We start from the raw sequence: 22,828 nt of genomic DNA on the forward strand, positions 1-22,828 counted from the left end.
CAACCATTAAAAATTTAAGGCGTTTAATAACAATGATGGCTAGTTAGTTCAAACTAATATTACATTTACATTTTCATTTGCAGCATTTGGCAGACGACATTATCCAGAGTGACGTACAAAAGTGCTTTGAGTCTCTAGTAATGAATAAATCTACACTGGTACTCAAGATTACAAACTTAATATAAATATAACTCTTGAATTCTACAAAGCAAACTTGGAAAGTGCTCATTTAAGTGTTATATTACAACTCCCAATCCCAAAGTTTTAAGGATTAAGGGATTAAGGGGAAAATGTAAATAAAAACAGAATGCAATGACTTGCAAATCACAATAGAACATAGAAAACATATCAAATGTTTAAACTAAGAAAAAATTACATTTTAAGAAAAAATTGTTTGAAACTGCCATAGCACGTTTCAGAAAACTTGGGACAGGGCCATGTTTATCTTTTAACAACTGTATACTTCTTGGAACTTGAAAGAACAATTGCTGAAGTTTTGATATATATTGTACACTATTATCATTATTTCAGAAAGTTACTGCTTCTCTAGAATACTCTTTTTATACCCAATCATGTTACTGACTTGTTGCCAATTAACCAAAGTAGTTGCAAAATGTTTCTCTAGTTGTTTCTCCATTAATACACTTAATTTTCCAGCCTTTTTTTAATTAAATATTTTTTTCTTAAAATTGTACATTTCCTAAGTTTAAAGATTTCATGTTTTCTATGTTCTATTGTAAATAAAATATGCGTTTGAAAAATTTGCAAATCGTTGCATTGTGTTTTAATTTACATTTTACACAACGTCAACTTATTTGGAATTAGGTCTGTAGTCAGTATGTAATTCCATATAATTTGTTAGCGCTTGCTTCGTCAGCAATTTTGTTCAAATTATTACTCTTAAGCAATGGCGATCCATGCATTTGGTACCTGGGCCTTCAGTGGGGACTTACCCGACTTAATCCACCTCTTAATATCACCACTATCACGTCGCAATTATAGAAACCATCAATACTATATAAAAACGCAATATAACAACTAGTGGCATTACAGCGAGAGGGATTTCGCATATGGAGGGTGAATACCATTTTACTAAAGCAAGAAACCCAGTTAAGAAAACTTAAAACCTCTACACTACAACCCCAACTGTGCACCTACATCATCTGGTGCAGTTCAGAATCAATATTTGTCCAATAACATGTCAAAAACATAAAAATATTAATAAATTATAACCAATTCACCAGAGATGCCGACTCATAATTTGCACCGCTCCTCAGAGGCTGTAAGCCAGTGGTACCGCTTGTATTCACTGGTCTGGAAGTGGTGAACAAACCCTTTCCTGGGCTGAGACAAGCTAGCTAGCTTCGGGGTTTGCCGACCTCTCCTCACGATGCCTAGCTTTTTTTTTAAGTATGTCCGAGAAAAAAAAAAAGTCTCTTCCTCCTTAGGCATAAAAAAGTCTAATTTAGATGTATTAATGTGTGCAGAGCGCTACAGACGTGTTTTGCCAGTCGAACTTATCTGTAACAGTTTCCCTCTGACCAACCAATCAGAGGATGGGAAAATGCTGACGCTATTCTGGGCCAGCTAGCTGCCCTGTGAGGGGAATTCTTTATCTGATTGGTTAAAAAAACAAAGCTTTTTCTTAAGGAGACAATGGCCAAAGAGAAATCTGATTGGACAAAAAATCTAACATCCACATACACGTACTGGAGGCAGTGCAGCCAAGAGAAACTCTACGAAATAAAGAGAATAAACTGTTGGGAATAAATTAATACAATTTCATGGAACAAATATTAGAATTTAGGTTTTAAACGTGGGTCAGTGCTTCTGATAGTGTTTAGGCCAGCAGAAAAGGCTTTACTGGCCCTGACCGCCCGCCACTGCTATTAAGGTATATGATTCTTTTTTCCAGAACCTATGGAAAACATTTGTTGCTTGCTGTGAGAAGGCCCTGTAATTTGTATTTTTTTAGCTAATTGAAATTAACGTTTCTGCTGGGAATAATTATATAATAGTCTAAAGTTAGCAAGTAGGTGATGATTTAAAACCACAAATCATCTGCAATTATGTAAATCCATTCATTATGAAATCAATAAATGCTTGTTTCTACCAAATGTTCTTAATTTATTATGTTCTTATTTATTTATTCAAATCTTTAAAAACACAACTCAAAAATACATTTGTAGACTTTTGAGACCACAGATAGAATATTAAAATAAAAAGTTGCTTAATAATCCATTTTTTACTTTTATGAATTTATCTAATGCTGAAAATAGCCATAAGATTTTAGAAGCACTATTAAATGCCTTAAATTGTCTCACTTTTAATGAATAGTAAATTGGGTCTCATTTTTAGGCCGCTTGACACCTTTTCTTGAACCCTTAATCAATATGAAGTTATAATAGTCTTTGAATGAAAACAGCTGCATGACTTTCTGACCTATAATTTCACAGCAGATAAATAGACACTTTTTAAGGAGGCTGATTGGTGCAATTAGTTTAATTAGAGCAGGTTCGTAGAAGAAACCGACTTTCTGACATCAAGACCAAAATGGAATCATGGTTCGCTTACAAATCAGTATCCAGACTACACAAGTTAAATAAGATTGCACTCCATAATAGAAAATGGAGCTTAAAAAAAACTAAATATATCTTAAAAGGAGAGAAATTTATCATCTCCAAATTCCTCACCATTCTGTCTAACCGTTCTAGCCTCTCTGGTTGTCAGCAGCAAATCTAAACTGCTGCAGGACTTACATTTAGAACTGATGTGGACACAAAACTATAAGCATGAGAAAAATACAGCCGGGTGAAAAAGCAGAAGGGGAGTGCTGAGCTGCTGTATGATTCACTTAAGCCTTAGATGCACGCTCTTTAGAGCTCCCACTGCTGTCTTTATTTCATCACATTAACAAAACCTGCAACCCTCCGCATCCCCACCTGCTCACCTTCTATCTTCATAACTTTATAAACCAAGCAGCCAGGCTTCGCTAAAACAGCTGTTGGCGAATTCATACTGTATCTGCTAGTGAAGAGCGTTTCAAATGCAGCCACTGACAGAACATTTGTTTCACATCCAACCTTCCTTCCCCCTTTAATTGGTCCACAATTTCAAAGCATTGAAAGGTTGAGGTCAAGAACCAGGCAATTTAATTTCCCTTTACTGTAATGAGCTCTAGTGTATTACAGAGGTACACAGAAATACTGCAGTGAAACAAATTCAGTTCATTACAGTGACACCCTGGCGACATATTCTTTGCCCTCTTGCACTGAATTTTATAGTAGGAACCGTAGTTTGGGCACTCATCGCAATCTTTTATTACCATGCATGCTAAAAAGGCCAATAGTAACGTGAACAAATTTTTAATTGAGACATTTGGAATATAAACTAGAAATTGGCCATTTTTTATGCGACACACAAAATACCATATATATCCATCATTTTAATTAATTGTTATCTTTAAAATTTGCCAAAATGCATATTGACAAGCGACTATGATTCTGGGAGAATGTTCTTTGGACACAGGAGAAAAAACTGGAGCTTTTTGGCAAGAAAGCTATAAAAAAAAAAAAAAAAAAACATAATGCCTGCTATAAAACATGTGAAAGGCTTAAATTTTTTTTTTTATGTTTTGTGGCTGCTTTGCTGCATCTGGCATGGAGAACCTTAAATATGTGCAGGGCACAATGAAATCCCAAGACTACTAAGCCATTCTGCAACAAAACTTCAGCCAAACATCAGAAAGATTTGTCTCCATCAAAGCCTATGGGAACCTCCCACAGAATAATGACCCAAAACATATAACTAAACAACTAGCGGCTGTTTAGCGGCTAACAACAAAACACTGGACTATTCGTAGGTTTCCTACTATTAATCGTATCTACATCTATGAAAAGAGATTAAACGTGCAGTCTGGAGAGGGAACCATTCGTATCGGAGACAGCTGGAGCAGTTGAAGAGTGGGCCAAACTAGCTGTTGACCAGTGCAGAAGCTTCACTGAGAGCTAAAGAAATGGCTTGTTTGCAGTACTTGCTTTTAAAATTATATTACCTTAAGGGTCCCACCATTTTGTCAGATTTTTTGAAAATCAAAACAATGTCTGAATTTTATAAAACAAACATTGATTGACAGCAGTTATATCAGAGAAGATTGTGGGCTCTTTTGTGGAGGGGTACCAGCAAAAGTTTCATTATCTTTCACTGCACAGAAATGACAGAGAGTGTCAATGAAAAAGAATGTTAATGAAAGAGAGTGGCTGATCATCAACACACTGGAAGGAGCTGTTGTTTTCACTCAGCTAAGTATGGCTGTAGATGTTTTTTCTCACTCAGCGAGCCAGTGCATTAGCACTGATTGATACTATGCGTTGCTTGCAGTCACTACCTAATGCTGACTTTTATGTTTTGAAGATATTTATTCAGGTTACTAGATTGCTAAGTAGATGCTGCAGCTCCTCCTCTTGTTATAATCACAGAGAACAGTTTGCACTCTGCATTGCTTTAATTAAATTCTGAAACAAGATATGACTGGTGACCCATTGTATTCATTAACATGCTATTATGCAATTGGATATCACAAAGTATCACTAAATTTAGTTGTCTGAGCTTTTGTAAGAGTGGGAATAAATGGTATTAGAACCATACCTGATACCAGCACCAAAGTATTCCTAGGAACATTTTCACAATGGGGGCATGTTCATGGTCAAATAAAGGAGTAAGGTAATAAGTTATCTTCGAGAATGAGAGCAGGTTTAATGCATATCCTTTTGGAGCTCGTCTCTTCCACCATCCTTGTTTTCAGACATGAATGATAATGACCAGCCTGAGGTAAGACACTCATTGCATGCCAAGTTGTGTGCCAGAAGACACCTCCTGCTTTAAGGACAAAATCTCACACACACACGCACACACACACACACACACACGCACACACACACGCGCACACACACACACACACACACACACACACACACAAATACACACATTTACTGAGTCTGGGAATAAGTCAATTTTACCTGCTTATTGTCAGGGGTTATGAGAGAACTGGTTAGCAAACCTCGGTCAGTGAGTGCAATAGAAGAAAACATTAAGCAAAAGGTCAGCACAACCAGTCTTCAAATGTACTCACTGCATCATACTCATCAAGCCAAAATAGCATAATTTCCATGTGCCTACAAGTAACAGCAGACGCAGTACACAACAGGCCTAAAACATGATTGGAATCTTCTCCTCTCTGTGCTTCACTGAACAGTGACTTGTTGAACATTTCTGCCTGGTTATGCTAATTATGGCATGACTTCAGACTGTGTGCCATCAAGTGTCATCTCATATTATGCAGAGCGCCGCAGGGCTCCTCTACCACTGAACTCTGTGTGTAAGGCTTGCATGCTTGAAAAAAGAAGCAGTGCTCTCACAGCCTTAAGTTCCCAGAGTCAGAGTTCCAAAGCCAATGCATTTGTATCGGTGGTGATTTGTTCACGTCTGGGATCATGATGAACTTGATGCAGGACTTTGTCCTTTCTGTAGTTCCATGGCCTGTATTCAGACACTGAACATTTTTACTGAACAATCTGCCAGGATTACAGAGAGAATATCCATACTGCCTCAGTCTCTTCTTCAGCAGCTTAATCCTGCTGACATTTCACTGAGCCACTTCCCGAGCCATTGCCGGGTGCCTTGGCCTTCTGTCACGAAATTATTTATAATCAAGTCCTGGCCCGAGCCTGTGCAAGGTTGTGGTTGGGGACTCTCATTCATCTACCACTTGCTCTTTTAATGCCCTTCCACTCCGTTTTGCAAAGGTGGCCGCCATCATTATTCAGAGTTAGTGCCACAAGGGAGGAAAATAAAAAAAATGTGGTTGTCGCAGAGAGGTGCTGCAAATTGTGGCTTATTTCTCAATCGGCTCTGCTGGCTGAGAGAGTAAAATAGTGTCTAATCTTAGTCTAATAACATTTGCCTGTGTGTGTGTGTGTGTGTGTGTGTGTGTGTGTGTGTGTGTTATGCACAATGGCCACTGTATTCATTGGTTATCTCCTAATTTTTTGTTTAAATGTCTTTTATTTCTGCAAAGGGACCAGAGATTAGTTCTCTTAGCTCTTTTTCTCAGAGTTTGAGGTCAATTAAATGACCTGAGGCAGAATTTTAGCCTATCTAGCTCAGTTCCCTGTTAAGTAAAGCTTTCCAGATCACTCAGCCAGACAATGATTTTCCTTAATTAAACAACCTCACTAGTTTTCCTGCTGTACTCTGGGGAGACTTGGCTTAGCGGGCTCAAACAGAGGCATACGGCACAGACATAAGAGAGCCATTAAGACTTAAGTCTACTTATATCCCTGAACAGTCACATCCAAGCCTAGCCTAATCTGTCTGAAAAAAAAACAATTAGAAAAAGATTTTTATATTTTTATTAATATAGAGTGCGGTCAAAAAGTCCCTCCACCGTGGCCGCGTAAAAAGTAAGGTGGTGGAGCACGTTTTTGAAGATGCCAATAAATCCATGGATATAGTTAATGGAAATTTCAAGCAGCTTTTCGGGAGACAAAAATATCACATCACGATGTGTACAAAATATCACATCACTATGCGTAAAAAAATATTCTTCTATGCAATTTTAGCGATTAAATGCTAAATCAAATGCTGTAAATGTTTCTAAAAAGAAAAACGAATGATTATTTACTTATTTAGTATTTCTTTTTAAGCAAGAAAAAGTACTACCTTTTTACTTTTGTGGCATTTAGCAGAGGCCCTTATCCAGAGCGACGTACAAAACTCCTTTGAGTCTCCATCAATTAATAAACCTACACTGTTACGCTAGATTACAACTCAAGAATCATCAGCCTACAACTCTGTTGAGGGTCACCTGTCGCTTGAAGATGTTCCACTGTTTGGACATCTAGGGGAAGTTTATTCTACCACCTTGGTTCCAGAACAGAAAAGAGCCTTAAGGTATGCTTACCTCTTACTTCTTATCTGATTAATCGATTACATAATTGATAGAATATTTGATTACTAAAATAATCGATAGCAGCAGCCCTAATTGATATACATTTGTCTTGTTTGTTACCGGATTATATAAACTAAATAAATTCTAAATATTATTACAGAAAGTACTTTTGAGTAAACGGCATTATGTAACAGTAACAGAAACAGTGTAACGCCGTGCATACAGATACAACAGCGTTGTAAAATTTAGATTTTATTGGCTAAGGAAATATAATCCTATTAATCAGCATGTGGTATGTCTCCAACAGATGTGTGTCCACTGCCAGAGGCAGTCTCAGCAGGACAGTATGGTAAGATTTCTGGGCAGCTGTATTTTTTACGAACACTCAAGGGATTGAATTTTAGGAGCCACAGAGAGCCATTCTGTCAGGAGACAGGCAGCAAGAGTGAGAGAAACAAGGAGTCGAAGTAAAAAAGAGAAACAGAGAAGGACATATTCTGCTCACTTCTCAATAAAAAAAAGACTTAATCAATGTGCTTACAAAGTGACTGCAAAATACTTTAATCATAACTAAACAAAAGTGATAAATTGTCAGACCAGTAGTATGTCACTGTTTACTACAGGCCTCTGCACCTCAACGTCACATGTTAAACCTATACACATGATTTACATGCACACCAAATGGAACATGTAAACAGAATATAGTTTCGGGTTTAGAGCACATTTTGTCTTTTCTTAGTTGTTGTCTTACCCAATTTTAGCTATTTTTCTTGTTCAATGTTCATAGTTTTTTCTTTTATTGGTGTTTGCTTGTTTTCATTTATTACAGTTTTTCCACATTTGTATCCACTCTCCACCTTTGCCCTTATTATATGACAACCACAAATCTGTGGTAGCCCTTGCAATTCTACATACACAAAACACACTATCGTATTAATGCTTAGATTAAGTCGAAGGTTGTTTTGCATACCGTATAAGCATATATTTGAATCTGTAAATATTCAGCAAACGTCACTTTGTAACTTGGTAATTTAGCCAAAACTTTTTCATTCATTCAAAAATTTTTTGTTTTTCACAGTGGTTACTGGGAAAAACACACCCCACTGCTCTATGATATTAATATAAGCTATTTGAGAGAATCAGAAAAAAAAAGCTTTTAGTGGGTATGGCAAGAAAATGTATTTTTACTATACAGTTTGTGTCTGCATCCTCTTCTTTGATTTAAAAACCTCTAAATAAAATTTGTGTGTATTACTTTCTAATTAGAAGTATACCACTAAGTGCAAGTATATGCCTGCAGGAGATTAAACAACCCACTTCAGTTTGCTAGTGTTGTTGCAATGACTAATCAGGCATAAAAATGTGGAGAGCGCAACAGTATGAAGTGATCAAGTACTGCAATTTTAACACTATTATGCAAGACAGTGTTGTAAAAATGAAAACCTGGAGTCTGCTCTCGCCTACCACACCTAATCAAACATTTTAAGATATCTACCGTAACTCCGAACAATCCTGCCATTGATGGGCAAAATGCTAAATGTCATGCATTTTTGATAATAATAAAATAGCTATAAATGGTCATTTGTAAAAGCTCAGCAAATTTGGTGTTATCACTGCCCACATCGCTTCTCCTTGTAAACATGCTGTGCAATGTTATATTAAGCAATAGACGGACACAGAATGCACTATTTTTGCTTCAAAGGCCAAAAACAATGTCAGCACACACACACACATACGCACACACAAACACAAATCTGTGCTTCAGCTACTATCCATTATGAAGGGACAAGCGTTCTCATTACAAAGCCTTGTTTCGCAACTGCTGTGTAATCAACATGAAATATGTCTCGTTCAGAATACGACAACAATGGAATATGTTGCTGTTCACAATACCGTGCCCGGCGACATTGTTGAGAGAGAACCACACTGTAATCTCTCTTTTAATTAATTGAATTATCAACACTGTTTTATCTTCCTCATTCATTTCCTTAGTGCTTTTTCCATTAGAGATAAAGCATCCGATAAACGCCGCCCAGCTGTCTTGTTTGCTAAAGTCGAGCCTGATGTCAATCAGCAGCAACCTATTAAACACCTTGCTTGATCAAAGGATCCTTCAGTATGGTAAAAAGCTGCTTTTGGTGCACTCTTTTTTTTATGAATGGAGTGAATAGTGTTGACAGAATAAAAGAAAAATGTGTACTTAAAAGCGAATTAGTAAAAAATGATGCTGTGGGATAATGCCATAATGTCGTACCTAATGTAATACTCAGACACACACAAAACACACTACTGCTTTTTCGTCTCTTTGTTCTAAATGGAACCAACCTACTTTAGTCAGACCAGAATAAGTTTATGTATTTCTCTGCTTTAACCCATCAGCAGATTCTGACTTATATTGCTCAGTCTCTTGAATAGGGCTGCTCATACATATTTATGCTATTTGTGTGAACGCCAGTGTATTTTTTCCCAATCCACTGTTCTGTAATAAAACAGCATCATGCTACAATCACAACCAGAGCTGAACATACAGTAGCAAAACCACACAGAGACTAATTTTACAAGCACCTTCTCATTCCAATCCTTAAAAACAATGTCTTGGACAGAGTCATCACACTCATGCATTCACCTTCTCTTTACTTCTCTCTATGCAAACAACAAATCTGACATCGAAGAACCCATCCTTCATTTCAACACTAAACTGTACATTTGAGCCTTTCGCGGCAAACTAACAACTTCAATGGTAATAATATTGCCATACAGCAATGTATCACATTCACCCTGTCAGAGATTTAGTAGTTCTGCAAAATGGAACATTTAACGATCCCATAGGTATGACAAACCTTATTATACTATTAAACATACTGTATATGCAATAATCTAGGAAGATCTCTGCATTATTAAGTTTATTAAAAAATTTTATGTTACAGAAATAATTTATGTCAGTAAAGAAAACAGCAATATTATGTAACAGACTTTGCAGACAAAAACATAATGAAGCATGCTGGGGTTTGCATGCAGAAAAAAAAATGTGCGACAGTAAATGTCTCCAGAAGAACTGCAGCAGATTGTCCAAGAAGCTCAGTAAAAAAACGTATAAGTCCTTATAGAACTGCACATTAGAAAAAAAACATTTCCATGGCAGATACGGCCATTATTTAGTTGATTATTGTTCACTGTTCTTTATACATAAGTAGACTCTTACATTAATTCTTACATAAGTAGACATCTCTGTTCTGATCGTTCACCTTCTTGTATATAATTAGACAAATAGTCTGTTCATAATAGAGTCAGTCTTCTTTCTTGTTAAATGCTATAACTATGTTTTAATTGCATTAATTACAGCAAATTACTGCTGTTTATTTATTCATATGGTGCACCACACTGCAATATATGATGCTGTTTATTGAGACCAATTTTCAGTGCAGGCTTTATCAAGGCTACATTTCAATACTATTAACTGTTTCTCAGTAAAGTTAGCCAGGATGTGTTTGCCAAATGCTGCAGTATGTGGCAGGATATTGATGGGCCAGAAGTATTGCTGGGATTAAACGACTCACTTTGGCTCCTTAAGGGCATGTAAGGCACTGGTGTTTTCTGAAGTGACTCACTCTACACCTTTGGGATTGCCATGGATCTGTCAAAAGAAAGATCTGTCAGCTGTCCTCCATATCCAAGCTGATCGATTCCCCTTCAACAGTGCATAATTTACAAGACTCCCATTAAAGCCACCCTGCTCAGTGGTGAATAATATAAACACTATCACCTCCCCAAAAGTGAGCAAATAGTACTTCTGTATGACCCTACTGTAGTAAACAGTCTAAATTACATTTATATGCACATGCTGGACATTCCGTCCAAACAATTTAAAAAAAAATTGTAATGACATTTTGTATAATAAAATATTGTGTTCAAACCCGTATTATACTTTACATATACTTTATTCTGGAAATATATACAATATAGCCATAATAATATGGACACGTGACCAGCACTCATTTGTGGGTTTTCCTTAAACTGTTACCACAATGTTGGAAGAAAACAAAGCAGTTATACAGAACATCTTTATGAGTTATAGAATTAAAATTCACTTACATCACAAATTATAATGTAATAACACAGTAACCTGTGCAGTATCATTTACTGTACTGCAAAATAATGGCCACATCCTGCTGTGTTGGATTGTGACCTACTGAAGCTGTTAAACTTGTCCTTATAGTCAATTTCAACAGTTTTTTTATTGTCTTAGTTTGGACAAATAGGACAGATATAGACAAGCATTTGCATGTTACAAGTTATGATTATTAGTACTACTAATATTATTATTGCAATATTACTTTATTCAGTGTGTTGGTAAGTGGTGTAGGCTGAGAATGACAGCCCTCCAGTTCACATTTGGACGTAATAGCCAGCTTAATCCCCTCAGTAGGAGTTGCATCTTCAGTTGTAGATCAAAGCTGGAGTTTACCTTGAAAGTGATTGAACCAGTGCAACTGCAGCCTCAACGTCATACCTCAAACTGCTACATTTTAGGATAATATGCCTACAGTTTTACAAACATGGTAGGACAGAAATACTGAAAAGGGTTTTTATCTTCTAGCTGAAGTTGTTAAAATAATTTTACTGTTCTATTATGTGTAATGCTCAAAATGTATAATAATGGCATAATGCACTAAAAGACACTATTCAGCAAAATAATCCCTAATAATGGCATTACATAGAAAGGAAGGTCTTGTTTAAAAAAAAATCAACACTTTCTGCATCATCTTCTATAACACAGAACAGGATACACATAAAAAGGAGAAAGAAAGAGACTAGACAGGCTGCGTTTTCTGGAAAAATGACACTGTAATGTGAAATTGATGGGGCTGTTTGTCCCTCGATTTGGGTGGGCCGCAAACCCCGGAGTGCTCCACCTTGATAAAAACATGGGGCCAATGTGGCGTGAAATGCAGGCTAATTGCTGTTTGGATGCTTGTGTGTAAAAACAGCCATTATTCCGCTCTGTCCTCCCTTCACCACCACGCTGAGGGTTAATTGGGCTGTCTGCCAGATGACAATAAATGTAGCATGAAATACAAAGATAACTTGGCCCTTTCTATACACTTAGATGCAGTCATTGCATGGAGGCACATCTTTCATCAAATAAAAAGGAATCTGCGTTACTGGGACCAAACCATTTAGTGGGGAAATTATTTTACTGTACTTAACTGATTATGTAACAACCTGTGTAAAGCCATATACTGGTACATGATGTATTGTGTGCTAAGGGTTGCATAGCTTAGTCAAATAATAGATTAATTAGTTACTTCAGTGTGGATGTTCGCTAGTCAGAGTGGTAGCAAAACAGAGACGATAACAACAGCAGCTTAGCATACTTGGTAAATCTGAAGATATTCACTTTATTAGAAACACCCTCACATTAATGCAGTCGAATCAGAAACTCAGACTCATCTAGTACCAACAACCATGTCAAGTGACAGAGATCACCCATTCTGATATTTAATGTGAACATTAACTGTAGTTCTTGACCTGTATCTTCATGATTGTATGTGTTGCACTGCTTCCACATGATTGGCTGCTTTGAATAAAAGCCAGATTTAACTGTGCAATGTGGTCATAAGGAAATATGTTGTTACACCTTGGTATAATAGTCATACGCATGCCCTAAAGAGAACAACACGTAATATGGAGAGAAAATGGAGGAAAACTAAATTGGAGGTATTTAGAATTGCGTATAAAGACAGTATGCTTAGCTACAGACAGGCGCTAAAAGCTGCTAGAGCTAAACACCTGAGCAAACTCATAGAAAATAACAAAAACAATCCCAGGTTCCTTTTCAGTACAGTCGCTAAATTAACAACAAATCAGGGTTCTGAAAAATGTGTTCCATCACAGTTTAGTAGTGAAGACTTTATGAATTTCTTCACTGAAAAAAATAAATAACATTAGAAAAACAATTGTGGCAGTTCAACCTCTGACAGCATCTCCTGACACAATCGTACTTACAACCCCACAACTACACTGTTTTACATGTATAGGACAGGAAGAGCTGTATGATGCTATTATGAAAGCTAAATCAACAACATGTCAGTTAGATCCAATTCCCACTAAACTACTGAAGGAAGTGTTATATACAGCTGGTGAGCCTCTTCTCAATATTATTAACTCCTCACTATCGTTAGGTCATGTCCCTAAATCCCTCAAGTTAGCAGTTATTAAGCCCCTCATTAAAAAACCTAATCTGGATCCAAACACGCTATCGAATTACAGACCAATTTCAAATCTCCCATTTATGTCTAAGATTTTAGAAAAGATTGTCGCTGCCCAGTTATGTAACCACTTGCAGGAGAACAATATCTTTGAAGAGTTTCAGTCAGGTTTTAGGCCCCATCATAGCACAGAAACTGCTCTAGTTAAAATCACTAATGACCTGTTTTTAGCTTCAGACCAAGGCTACATCTCCCTATTAGTTTTACTAGATCTTAGTGCTGCGTTCGACACTATAGATCATGATCTTCTCCTCGATCGCTTACAGAATTACATCGGTATTCAGGGACAGGCATTAAGCTGGTTTAAATCCTACCTGTCCAATCGTTACCATTTCGTAGATTTAAATGGAGAGCTATCCAGGATAATGCTAGTAAATTATGGCGTGCAACAAGGGTCAGTTCTAGGACCCCTGCTTTTCACAATATACATGCTTCCATTAGGAAATATTATTAGAAGGCATGGAATTAGCTTCCATTGTTATGCTGATGATACCCAGCTATATATTTCATCCAAACCAGGCGATACAGCTCAATTAGCTTGCATAACTGAGTGTGTTGAAGAAATAAGAGATTGGATGACCCATAACTTTCTGCTATTAAATTCTGATAAAACTGAGATTTTGCTCATCGGCCCAAAAAATAGTACACAGAAGCTCCAGCATCTCAGCCTGCATTTAGACGGTTGTTCTGTAACTACTAGTTCAACGGTAAAAGACCTGGGAGTTATTTTAGACAGCAACTTATCTTTTAATAATCACATCAATCAAGTTACAAAAACAGCCTTCTTTCACCTTAGAAATATTTCTAAGCTAGGAAATATGTTATCTATATCTGATGCAGAGAAGCTCGTCCATGCGTTTATGACCTCTAGAATAGACTACTGTAATGCATTACTAGGTGGATGTCCTGCATCATTAATAAACAAGCTTCAGTTAGTTCAGAATGCCGCAGCAAGAGTTCTTACTAGGTCAAGAAAATACGATCATATAACCCCAATCTTATCGTCCCTACATTGGCTTCCTGTTAAGTTTCGAATAGACTACAAACTACTGCTACTCACTTATAAAGCACTAAATGGTTTGGCTCCCATGTATCTATCCAGTCTTTTAACACGCTACAATCCGTCACGCTCCCTGAGATCTCAAAACTCTGGGCTTCTAGTAGTTCCTAGAATAGCAAAGTCCACTAAAGGTGGTAGAGCATTTTCACATTTAGCTCCTAAACTCTGGAATAGTCTTCCTGACAGTGTTCGGGGTTTAGATACACTCTCCCAGTTTAAGTGTAGATTAAAAACATATCTTTTTAGCAAAGCCTACACATAACACACATCACACACATCACATCACAACCTTGTGCTCCAAAATATATGATTACATGCACATTATCAACTTGTGCTGTTAATATCATGAACAGCAGCTACGCTAATTTCTCTCCACTGCTTCTCTTTCTCTCCCCATCCCGAGGCATCCTGAGGTTTGGCCAGCTCCAGTCACGTCCCACCTCGTGAAGATTATGGACCTATGGATGATCATGGAGAAGTAGATGCCGAGTGTTTAAAGGCCCTGGCATGGAGAAGCTGATGCTGGATCTATGATGATCACAAATTGTTCTGTATTGTTGAAAGATTTATGACCAAACTCTTGATGTCACCCATATGAGGATGGGTTCCCCTTTGAGTCTGGTTCCTCTCAAGGTTTCTTCCTCATATCATCTAAGGGAGTTTTTCCTTGCCACTGTTGCCACGGCTTGCTCATCAGGGACAAACGCACACCATTCACCTTCACTGTTGTTTTCTGTAAAGCTGCTTTGAGACAATGTCTGTTGTGAAAAGCGCTATACAAATAAACTTGACTTGACTTGACTTGCTTCTGGATGCATTAAAAACCCAGAGTTGCACATTTCTATTAAAATCACACTCAGCTTGTTTAACGTGAAATATTAAGCATGTGCCAGACTTTGCTTCAGATTCTACATGTGAGATAACCTTTCCAGACACTACTGTAGACTTTGCATCACCCATTCATAATTAATTGACAAGTTCTCAATATCAGAGACGCTACCTTCTAATTCAAATGCACAAGGGCATTGTAAGACTTAGTATGTCCATCAACAGTGTAAAAAGATTTATTATTTTGCATATTTATTGCATTTATTCATTTAATATTGCTGTTAATAATGTAGAACTGAAAGAGAAAATAAACTTTGAAGATGAAAAAGGAATAAATTGAAGTGCAAATGTGAAATATTCTTTTGCTATACAAATAAAACAGCCTACAAATTATTATAATTTTTTTTTGCTTTGACAATGGAAAAGGATATATTTAACTACTTTTTGGAATTTCTTGTCAACTAGTAAAATGTAGCAGCTGTGCAAAACCTACCCTGTCACTACAATTTTATATATGTGTAGTATACTCTAGAGCCACAGAGCACAGTCACCAATAGATGGGGTAAATCATGTTAAAAGGCTTAGATCTTTCGTGGACACTGCTGCACATGTACCGTACACATGGACTTATTAGTCAGTGGGATACTTCCATGCCTACATCTGTATTTTTTTTAACTCTGCCACCTGGTTGATAGCAAAAAAAAAAAGGGATGTCAAAAATATTGCAGTGCCGGGGACAGACTTTCGTATACAGTGTGATGAATTCCACACTGTGTCAGCACCCTGCCGACTCCCAGGTCTCCTCCATGTCCAATTTGTAGATATTTTCACACTGGCTTTGACAAAATACCTGCACGCTGCTTTGCATATGGAGTGCTCTAGGGACAAGTATTTATAGGCTAGTGGCAGGTAGATATATTAACCATTGTTTCATATTCAAAATTCCGTCTCAGCAGTTTTTATTGCATACAGAGGTTCCTGCTGTTTAAGTCAACAAAACAGCCACACTGCATCTTCAGCACTTACGGTAAACACTGTATTTTTTACTCCATGCTCAAATGCACTATGTGCAAAAGCAAATTATAAACGTCCTCAGGAATGATCTACACAAAAGGGAAAGCTGTACACTTTGGGACAAAAGAAAAAAAAATGTGTAGTTTACAGATTAGTCAGAATGAGCAACTTACCAAATGCATTATACATCATAGTGCATTATCATACAAATAACGTGTACATTTTCATACATTTTAATGTGATGTGGGAGCGTGCCTGATTTTAATATTCAAATTTTCAAAGTTAATAAACAGATATTTGGTTAAGAGCCAGAGGGAAAGAAAATCCAGATGTCTAATTTGCAAACACCGCACAACAGTGATGCTGTCTGCATTATAATGTTAAAAGTTGCAGCCTAACTTTTTCATATCTTTCACTGACATCATCTGTTGTAGGTCATATGAAATACCCAAGAAGTGCCTTCAGTGTTTTAGTAATGGGGTTTCAAATACTTAATCTAGTTTTAAAACAACAGTACTGTAGAGAGCTCCAGGGTTCTGGGTCAAATCGTAGCTCGGTTTTTCCAATGCCATGTGTTTCCATTTGGCTCTCTAGTTTCCTTTAACTTCCTAAGATCATGCAATTAGGTGGACTAAACTCTCTAAATTGCCAGCAAGTATGAATGAGAGCACAAGTCTATGTGTGTACATGCTACCCTATAATGTCTTGCCATTCCATCCAGGGTGTGTTTCCACCTAGGAAAGACTAAGAATCCAACAAAACTCTGTTCCAGATAAATCTGAAAATGATGAGAAATTCTTCACATTCTTCTCTCTAGCTGTTGATAAAGGTGCAATCATAGTGCTGTTTAAATTAACAGCTAAATGAAATCGATAGATTAATGGAGTTTCCTGGGTTTTCCAGGTTTCCCCGTTCTCATCAGCCACCAGCTTCACTTTTCTCGTTCAGACAGAATTTACAGCCGCTTGAATCCAACTTAAAGGTCAAGCGCTGACACTCATGCTGAAATTGAAGCATGCTATTACACGAAGAAGCACTACAATCTCATCATGGTGAACTAAGAGTTTCGCAATCTGGCTCTCAAAGGCACCATAACATACATCAGTATAAAAATACAGTTAAACAGAACATTTATTTGCACAGTCTTTGTCATTTTTTATTCCTTTCCGGCAGAACTGCTGTCTGGAAACAGAGAAACGAGATCTATTAAACAGCAGAATACACAAGATGGTGCCTGATTAAGCCTATAAAAAAACTAACCACAATGTTTCCTCACAGTATTTCTTCTTTAATTCAGTTGGAAGCCATTTATATAGATAACTTCGGGGACCCAAAATAAACATGGCGAGGGTTTTTCTGAGAACATAAAAGACTTAAAATCAAAGAAATATGAAAATATTGCATTAACACTTCTACAGCAAACATATTATGCACTGGTGAATCATTTGAAAAATACAATAAAAGTGCTGGGTCACAGATAACCTTCTTTTAAAAAGTATATATAATTAGGTATATATAATTTTAAATAAGGACAGCATCTGGATGTCTTCTCCCTTGTTATATCAGCTCTTTTTCTGTCAAATCTTTCCATACAACATATTGCTTTCAGGAGTTATATGAGTGTTTTTAAAAAAAGAAAAATAAACAGACATACCGATAGATAGATAGATAGATAGATAGATAGATAGATAGATAGATAGATAGATAGATAGATAGATAGATAGATAGATAGATAGATAGATAGATAGATAGATAGATAGATAGATATTAATCTTACAGCTACTAATAATAATTTAATTCTGAAACATATATACAGTATCTGTTAAAAAAAATATACCCCTCACATTTCAGCAACCATTTTATTATATGTTCTTAAGGGACAACACTATAGAAATTAAATGTGGATATATTTTAGAGTAGTCAATGTTTATCTTGTATATCAGTATAGATTTACTCTGCTCAAACAAATAATTAAATTAAATTCATTTCAATTTGTATAGCGCTTTTAACAATGAATATTGTCTCAAAGCAGCTTTACACAGATAATGTGGTGATTAAAAGTGAATATGTTCTTTATAAGTAAGTTTGTCCCTGATGAGCAAGCCGGTGGCGACTGTGGCAACTCCTCCCATCAGAAAAACTCCCCGAGATGGCACAAGGAAGAAACCTTGAGAGGAACCAGACTCAAAAGGAAACCTATCCTCATCTGGGTTGCACCGAATGTCCAAAATAACAACATACAGCCATTATTGTCAAAATACCTGGCAAAAAAAAAACTCAGTACACCCTAAATGAACATGTCAAAACTGTGCCAATATTTTGTATGAGCACCATTGTTATGTAGCACTGCCTTGATCTTCCTGGGCATGGAATTCACCAGAGTTGCACACATTGTTGCTGGGATCCTCTTCCACTCCTCCATCACAGAGCTGCTGGATGTTAGACACACAGCGCTTTTCCACCTCGCTTAGGGATGCCTAATAGGTGCTCAACAGGGCTGAGGTCTGGAGACATACTTGGCCACTCTATCACCTTCAGCTTCAGCTTTCTTAACAAGGTAGTGTGTTTGGGGTCGTTATTTTGGAAAACTTTCACTCAGCCTAGTTTCTAATGGGAGGGCATCATGTTCTGCTTCAGAATATCACAGTACATGTTGGAATCAATGTTTCCCCCAATTAATCACAGCTCCCCAGTACCAGCATCACTCATGCAGCCCCAGACATTGATGCTACCACCACCATGCTTGACTTTAAGCAAGACTCCTCACCAGGTACTCCTCACCAGGATGTCACCACACATGCTGAACAACATCTGAACCAAACAAGTTTATCTTAGTCTTATCAAACCACATGACATGGTTCTAGTAATTCATGCTCTTGAACAGGTTGTCTTCAGCAAACTGTTTGCAGGCTTTCTTGTAAACCAGCTTCAGAAAAGGCTTCCTTCTGTGATGATGGTTTCGTTGAAATTCATTCTTTTTAATGTATTCTGTAACTGTTATTAATTATTATTGCATTATATATTATATCATACAAATAATGGGAACATTATACACAGATGTTTAATATTCTGTAGTTGTACACCTAATGTACACCTTTCTAGTTAATGTACGTTCTACCAGTATTAGTCTTATGTCACAATAATATCTTTACATCTCTCTCTTTCTCTGTAAGATGGATAGGTGTGATGTATTATAAAAACATACAATTTAAATGGCAAAAACACAAGTATTGTTCAGTTACAATACACTAGTTTCTAGAAGAAAGTTCTTTCATGAATATATTGTGTTGTAAAATTGTTAATATTACTGGTGTGTGTCTATCATAGCACATAAAAACATGAGAAATGACCCAGTGGACTACCGTGTTATTAAAACTGCAGCCATACAAATAAAAGTCTAATCTTTGTCTCATTATGCCTCAGCACAACAAAACACACTACATCAAAAACAAGGTTAAAAACACATTAGAATAGTCTTAGACTGTAAATGTGGAGGTTATAGCATGGATTGCTCCAGAATTCAGCAGTGGTGGTACACTCTGAAAGGGGTCAGCAGGGTGAAGTGGTGTGTGAGAGGTGTGCAGGGAGTTAGCAGGACTTTAGAGGCTCAAAAGTAGCAAGGCCAGGCCAGAGGAGAGACCTCTGTTAATACCAGCCCTAAATTGTCTCCTGTTTCAGAAGCTTGCCCATCAATGCTGGAGAGAGGGGGTGAAAAGGTCAAGAGAACATGGAATAGAGGAGTTAAGCTAAATAAGAGAAAAACAAGTGGGGGAAAATGACAGAATTAGGGCAGATATGGCTGTGTGGACATGAATGCTAAAATAATTTAATCAGCATAAGAAAATATAGGACATATCATGGACTGTACATAGTCACCAGCAGAATGGTCAGAAGAAAATGTACCAAATTTGTGCATATAAAAAAATAAAAAAGCAAAAATGCATATTTCTGGGTGTAAAATTTGTGAATGAATTTTAGAAAATCCAGCAAACAATTTGTAAATAGAGGTACCGTAATTTCCGGACTATAAAGCGCACCCATATAAGCCGCACCCACTGAATTTGACAAAGATTTTTATTTTGAACATTAATAAGCCACACCTGTTTATACTAATGAACTTTACACAGGCTTTAACAAAAGACACCTTACACACGGTGTAACGGGTGAAATATGTTGCGCTTCCTTTAGGAGCATAGTGGTATTTTGTGAATAGCCTCTGCCGCATTTTTCCGGTATTACTGCGTGTGTGCAAGACCGAGGAAAAAAAACAAACAAACCGAGGAAAATGTCCTTATTATTTTCTGATGCTCATTTCTAAGTTTCTTTGACTAACCCGTAACGCTGTTGCCAAGAAAATTAAAAAAGCACGAGTTTTGGAAACCTGTCTGTGCTTATATGATTTCATTTGTAACTGGAGTTAGTGAGCTCTCCCTTCACCCAGACTCAACGCGTTACAACGGCTTGTATCTAAACAGTAGCCGACCAAGAAAGTCATTGTTCACTGTTTTCCTCCTTCCTTTCACAACTATAACTCTCGGGACTTTATATTTTGGCATCGTCGTGCGTTTAAAAAAAACATTTTTTCTCCCGATGCCATGCAGCTCAGAACACAGGTGAGGTGCATTTTTTCGTTTCCGTTCGGAAATTCCATTGGTCTAATGTTATGGGGTTCAGTTTTTTGGCTTGAAGTTTATGAAACCGGGAAAAACCCAGGAAAAATTCATAAATAAGTCGCTTCGTTGTTTAAACGTGGAAAAAAAGTAGCGGCTTTTAGTCCGAAAAATACGGTATTTCTCTTATACTGATATAGAAACATACTGAAATCTGGCATAAACATTATTAAAGTTTCTTTAAAGGTCAAACATTCAACTGACACAAGGATAAAAATCTTAAATGTCATTTTGCTATCTAGTATGTCAGTGTCGCATAATAATGACCCAAGTTTTTTTGTCATATTAGCATCCAATTTACAGCCTTTATGACAAAACCTTGTTTTAAAAGGGAATTTGACTGTTCTTCTCAGGTAAAAAACAAAAAAGCAAAACATCATCTCTGGTATATATTTCTTAAGGACGATGTGAAAAAAAAATCAGTTGACATAATTTCAGAAATTACTCAAAAATGATAAGAAAGGTAAGTAGTAAAGGATATGTAGTGCTGTTTGCAATGTAATGAGTGGCTCCAGCATGTGCGATGTAGTCGTTTAAATATGCCCCTTTAATAAAATGTTTTTTCTAATAGTTCAGGTTGAAAATTGTTCAACAAAAAAAAGCCAGAGTGATAGACAGGATCAGCGCTGGATCTAACGGCTTAAATCCAACAGAAAGAAGGAAGTGAAGCTCTTAGACATCTTTTTATTTACTCCAACTGTCAAAACCACAGCCCTGAGTCATACTGAGGAGATATGTACTTCTTGAGTGTGGAGAGAGAGCTCCTGGAGATAGGGAGATAGTTCAGAAGCCGCTTAGGCCAAAGTTGGATTGTGCACCTCAGCCTTTTACTCAAAAACACTCTCAGAAATGTGCAGGAAGCTCATACTTCAATCCCTTTTTAACATTCTCTTACAAACATTCAGACCCTTAAATAAAACACTTTCCCACTTTTTTCTATATAGCTTACCTTGTGTCCCCCTATGGTAACTCCTAAAAGCATCTCTCACATACTGCTAAACAAACACTTGTACACAGAATCGACTAGAGTGTGAACGAGTGAGGTCTCCGAAATATGCAGAAAAAAACAGATGTCCAGCAAACTGTATAACAGAACATGAAAATTTGTTCGAAAAAAATAAAAGTGAAGGTCAGATGTCAATTTTTAGTCAAGTCTTACCTCAACTTTCTCTCATTAAAGCTTAGTCTTTTTGTTTTATATGTAAGAAATAAACATGCAGTTTTAGAAACATACCAACCTGCTGTTAATTTTTTTATTTAATCCCATTAGACCACAAAGTGTGCTATTACTTTACATTTAAACAACAGTGATTTTCTCCAGTCATTAATTATTATTACACTTCTGTGGAGATTAGGTGTAAATCTGCCATATAAATCCTTGTGAATGTGCTTTTACTATAGAACTGAGAACATATTTGAACGAACACATTAACATAAAACCTACCATTAGAATTGCTGCTGGCACTACTGTCAGAGCCGTGCTGTTATAAACTAATCATCACCTTCTGGCCAATCAGATTCAAGACTTTATAAACCATGTGGTATAATTTTAAACAATGTACCAAGCACAGATTTAGCCACAGCAGAAAGGCTGCCAAACAGAAATATCTTTATTTTTTCACTTTCTGTTGACCTTCCTGTAGGGAGCCACTGTCTGTTTTTTGTACGGCTGCTTGTGGCCTTTTGCTAATTGATTAAATCTTGCCCACTCAAGGAAGGCCAACTGGCAATTTCCAATGTGCAGAAATTCACGAGCAAGCCTCATTATAGCCATTCAAGAAATTTCATCATTACTATTTTCCTTCAACATGCAGTACATTGCCTGAGAAATTGCATAATGCAAATATACTGTGCACCATTATAACTAAATATTCAAGTTTCACATTATAAAAGTCATATAGCATAGTATTAGTGTATTAGTGCAGAACAGCATAAATTATTGCCATAGACAATAAATGCTATGGTGCAAGATGAACCTTTTGTCTGGCTTGATTTTCCCTTGTGCTTACAGAATAAGGCTTCACAAAAAACAGCATTT

The 22,828-nt window shown here is 36.8% G+C and overlaps 1 protein-coding gene across 14 annotated transcripts in view; it reads right to left on the minus strand.

Moving 5' to 3' along the window:
- The window catches only part of sez6b (seizure related 6 homolog b), a 171,855-nt gene that overhangs the window by 132,717 nt on the left and 16,310 nt on the right, over positions 1-22,828 (minus strand). The gene's annotated exons all lie outside the window — the stretch shown is intronic.

The sequence above is a fragment of the Silurus aristotelis genome (genome assembly GCF_946808225.1).
Source record: "Silurus aristotelis genome assembly, chromosome: 8".
Taxonomy (NCBI): Eukaryota; Metazoa; Chordata; class Actinopteri; order Siluriformes; family Siluridae; genus Silurus; species Silurus aristotelis.